Genomic DNA, 5320 nt, shown 5'->3' on the forward strand with positions numbered 1-5320 from the left:
AGCTTGTCCAGCGGCATAATCAGCCCTAAGGAGTGGACGTTTGGAGTCACGGTTTGCGTTTTTAAGGAGGGCAATGAACACAAAACGGAGGACTTTCTTATCAATGCTTACAGTTAGGTCCATAAATATTTGTACATTGACACAATTTTCATCATTTTGGCTCTGTATACAACCACAATGGATTTGAAATGAAACAATCAAGATGTGCTTTGAGTGCAGACTTTCAGCTTCAATTTGAGGGTATTTACATCCAAATCAGGTGAACTGTGTAGGAATTACAAGACATTTTATACGTGGTCCCTCCTTTTGAAGGGACCAAAAGTAATTGGACAATTGGCTGATCAGCTGTTCCATGGCTAGGTGTGTGTTATTCCCTCATTTCATTAACAAGGAGCAGATAAAAGGTCTAGAGTTCATTTCAAGTGTGGGATTTGCATTCGGAATCTGTTGCTGTCAATTCTCAATATGAAATCCAAAGAGCTGTCGCTATCAGTGAAGCAAGCCATCATTAGGCTGAAGAATCAAAAGAAACCCATCAGTGAGATAGCAAAAACATCAGGTGTGGCCAAATCCACTGTTTGGTACATTCTTCAAAAGAAAGAAAGCACTGGTGAGCTCAGCAACACCAAAAGACCCGGAAGACCAACTAAAACAACTGTGGTTGATGACCGAAGAATCCTTTACCAGGTGAAGAAAAACACTTCACAACAGTTGGCCAGATCAAGAACACTCTCCAGGGGAGGAAGGCGTATCTGTGTCAAAGTCAACAATCAAAGAGAAGACTTCACCAGAGTAAATACAGGAGTTCACCACAAGATGTAAACCATTGGTGAGCCTCAAAAAAGGAAGACCAGATTAGAGTTTGCCAAAAAACATCTAAAAAAGCCTGTACAGTTCTGGAACAACATCCTATGGACAGATGAGGCAAAGATCAACTTGTACCAGAATGATGGACAGAGAAGAGCATGGAGAAGGGGAAGGAACTGCTCATGATCAAAGCATACCACCTCATCAGTGAAGCATGGTGGTGGTAGTGTTATGGCGTGGGCATGTATGGCTGCCAATGGAACTGGTTCCCTCGTATTTATTGATGATGTGACTGCTGACAAAAGCAGCAGGATGAATTCTGAAGTGTTTAGGGCAATATTATCTGCTCATATTCAGCCAAATGCTTCAAAACTCATTGGACGGAAGCTTCACAGTGCAGATGGACAATGACCCCAAGCATACTGCAAACGCAACCAAAGAGTTTATCAAGGCAAAGAAGTGGAATGTTCTGCAATGGCCAAGTCAATCACCTGACCTGAATCCAATTGAGCATGCATTTCACTTGCTGAAGACAAAGCTGAAGGGAAACTGCCCAAGGAACAAGCAGGAACTGAAGACAGTGTCAGTAGAGGCCTGGCAGAGCATCACCAGGGATGAAACCCAGCGTCTGGTGATGTCTATGGGTTCCAGACTTCAGGCTGTCATTGACTGCAAAGGATTTGCAACCAAATATTAAAAGTGACAATTTGATTTATGATTATGTTACTTTGTCCAATTACTTTGGTCCCTTCAAAGGGGGACCATGTACGTATATAATTTGTTGTAATTGCTACAGTGTTCACCTGATTTGGATGTAAATACCCTCAAATCAAAGCTGAACGTCTGCACTCAAAGCACATCTTGATTGTGTCATTTCAAATCCATTGTGATTGTGTACAGAGCCAAAATGATGACAATTGTGTCAATGTCCAAATAGTTATGGACCTGACTGTATTTTGTTATGCATGCTATTGGGAAGGTCACAAAGAAACTGTAAAAGAACAAAAGCATAAATGCTCTCCATTCCGACAGGGACTTCAGGCACCAGCAGAGCTACGGGAGAACAGACAACAACGAAACCGACAGGAAACAAGTGAGAGACTTGGGTTGACCAAATTTATTGATCCATAATCTAGTGAAACTTTGATTTGTAGGTTTTCCTTTTAATGTAAATTTGATGTGTGAGTGAAAGATAGATAGAGATACCTATAGGCAGCCTGGTAACTAAATGTGTCTGTTTGAGTGTGAAAAATCTAGAGACAAACCTTAAGTTTCAAACATGACCATTTATTATAAGAGTAACAATACAACTCTGTTGTATTTTGTAACTAAGCAACCAATCTGCTTCATGTTACGCAGCTGCACATGCCCAGTGTACTTGAATTGTCATTTGATATGCATTTTCTGACAATTAGTACAGACTGAGATTATTTCTAAAACGATGCTGAAACTGTTTATAAAAGTTGTTATAAAACCAAGAAACATATTAGATGTGGATGTAGCCTAAGTGATCACCTTAAGATACTTTGTTACCTGCAACCTGGACGTGTGTCTCTCTGGTCTGGTTGATGGTCTTCTGCTGGACTCTGCAGGTGAAGTTGCTCTGTCTCTTCTCCACAGTCCAGTTTGCTGCTCACAGTGTAGAGGTCATCAGGACCCCTGAGAGTCTCTGCAGGTCCAGCAGGGACAGGGGTTTCCCTCTCCGTCCAGCCACACCACCTCCAGGCTCTGGATACCAGCCTTTGGCCTCGCACTGTAACAACACGCCGCCACTGCTGCTTTCTGTCACCAGGATGACGGGCGAGGAGACAGCACCTAAGGACGAGAGGCTTTAGACCATACTAGAACTGGTTTCAGTGATGAGACGCTAATGGTAGCATTACTGGATAACTAGCTGACTGTGGTAACCAAACTAAATATTATCTAACTTTAAACACATATACTACTGTTTTATTGATTTTCTTCTTCCTTCCTTGAATAATATCTATTTAAAAAGAGATACAACAGTTAATTCAGGCACTAACTGCTATATTTACATTTAACATAGTAGTTTTAATAGTTTCGTCCCCAAAAGTAGAAGAATGAAATAGTGTTGCATGACAGGCAAGAATACAAAAGAACTCCCAATGCCATTTTTTCCTTCCTGATACCGTTTGTGATTATTTAACTTGCGTACCTGGCGAGTACCGATCTGGTACCAGGGCGTTAAAAACATATCCCCATTATACTGGTGGGATTTTCCACCGTAAAATATTGCCAACTTGCTGACGTTTTGCGAGCTCTCGCTAATATTACACTCTTCGCTAACACCTGTCCGATTCATACTAATCATGATGAAAATTGTTAAATGTAGTGTGAAACTAGAGAGAAAAGACTCAATGCATCGTTTACCGCACGCCGTGTCAAAGTAGAGACACCGCCTCCCTGATGTGACAAAAAATAAGTTTTAAGATTCCTGCTCTTCTTAATTTCTCTCCTCATGTCTCGTAAAACATATAAAATCCTGTTTTAACTTTTCAAATGATCATTTTACAGGAAAAAAATTAGTTTAAGAAATTCAACCTGGAAGTTGTTCTTTGATGCTCTGAATTAACAGAAACACCTGCTGAATTATTTCCACTTCTCACTTCTAACTAACTAAACTTAAAAAAGGAAAATGTGCCCACTTACCGACAACAAGCTGAATAGTAGGAGACTTATTTAATGCTGGGATGAAGCATCTGTATCTTCCCTCATCAGATAATCTCACAGAGGAGAGGTTCAGCGAGACGTCTCCGTGCTTCAGTCGGTCGGTAAACAGAGACGTTCTTCCTCTGTAGGCCGGGTGTTTTTACTCGCCAGCTCCACGCCGACACGCCACAACAGGACAAACCTGGGGTCCAGGTCTGGTCTCGCCCACTCCACAGTCATGACGAAAGCATTCATGACGGGGACCAGGTGACACGGCAGGATGACGTCATCACCAACTATTGCCACTATTGGCTGAGATGGACCGATGACATCAGACTGACCTGAAAACAAACATGTTTCTGATTGACACGCCGTCTTTCCAGCACACTTTACTTTTCGTGTTAGTGATGTGTGTCATTTACCGCTACATGAGTGAATCACGGCGAGGAAGACAACACTGTGGAAAACCAGGACAGTGAAGGCACCATACTGGAATTTAAGAGTCTGTCTGTCCGTCACATGACGCATCTTGGAGTCTGAAAACAGAAATAAAATGTTAAGGAGAATGATAATAAAGATACATACATTATGTGCTTCACTCGGATGTTCTGTTCAAAAGCTCAAATAACAAATTTAAAGCTACTACAGGGGACTTTCATTCTGTGTTGATTCTGGCGGTCCCTGTGGACTACAGTGGTAGTGTTTCTGAGCACCAGAGTCCCTTTAGAAAACCTCTCATTTTACTGCAGCAGGGTCTGACAGTCTGACCCGCTCAGTCCTGGTTCTGGTTCTCCCGTGCCTCCATTCCCTCCAGCGTGTCCAGTAATACAGTCTGGGTCTCCAGCAGCGTGGTGTTGGTGTTGACTCCCAGAGAGGAGAAGCTCTGCTCCTGGTGGAGGAGGAGGGAGGAGGAGGAGCTCCCTCCGGAGCTCCAACAGCTGGGCGAAGGGTGCAGTAAAGCACAATCTGAGTCCACGGTGGACTGGTCTCTGCTGGATCTGGGTCTGTCCACGGTGGACCGGTCTCTGCTGGATCTGTGTCTGTCCACGGTGGACTGGTCTCTGCTGGAGTCAAGGCTGAAGGGTTTCTGGTAAACCTGCATGATTTCATCTGGTTTCTCCAGGAGTCATTGATGGCTCCGATGACGAGCTTTAAGAAGAATAACTTTATAGAAACTGTCACAGTTCTTCCTCCATACTGTCAGTAGCTCCATACTCCCTGTCACTCTGTCTCACTCACCTAATTGGCTCACTCTGTTCACCTGCCTGTCACTCTCTCTCAGTTCATCCGCCACTCCCCAGTTCCACTTCCAGCTCACAGCCCAGCCCCCCTCTCTCTCACCACACTCTCCCTCACTCACCTAATCAGCCTCATGCAGTGCACCTGTCTGCCACACCCACCTCATCAGCACAATCACTCTCACCTGCTCACTCTGCTGCACCTACACCCTGCATGAACCCCAGTCAGTCACACACCGCTGTCAGATCGTTCCGCCGCATTCATGCCAGACCGTCCAGCAATTTCCCTTGGACTGATTTCCTGCCGACCCTGCCTGTCTGGACTTCCTGCCTTGCCTGTGCCCCGGTCAACGACTCAGCCTTCTGTCCCCGACCACCGGATTCCTACCTTGCCTTTGCCTCGGTTAGCCGCCTTAGCCTTCTGTCCCCGACCACGAGTTTAGCCTCCGCTTCCTCTGGTTTCCGTCTGCCTGATCCCCTGCCTGTTTCCCAATGTGAGTCTGACCCTGCCTGTATATCTGCTGTGTGCTCAGCTTTAAATAAAGCTCCAGAACTTTATCTGTCTCCTGGTCGTACTGCTTTTGGGTCCACACCACACCCATGAC

At 44.6% G+C, this 5320-nt stretch overlaps 1 pseudogene; it reads right to left on the minus strand.

The window, feature by feature from the left end:
- Positions 1-2340: 2340 nt before the first annotated feature.
- On the minus strand, positions 2341-4013 carry LOC129116574 (butyrophilin subfamily 3 member A2-like; annotated as a pseudogene).
- Between the last annotated feature and the right edge of the window lie 1307 nt (positions 4014-5320).

Source organism: Anoplopoma fimbria, unplaced genomic scaffold, assembly GCF_027596085.1.
Source record: "Anoplopoma fimbria isolate UVic2021 breed Golden Eagle Sablefish unplaced genomic scaffold, Afim_UVic_2022 Un_contig_13079_pilon_pilon, whole genome shotgun sequence".
NCBI classification, from domain to species: Eukaryota; Metazoa; Chordata; class Actinopteri; order Perciformes; family Anoplopomatidae; genus Anoplopoma; species Anoplopoma fimbria.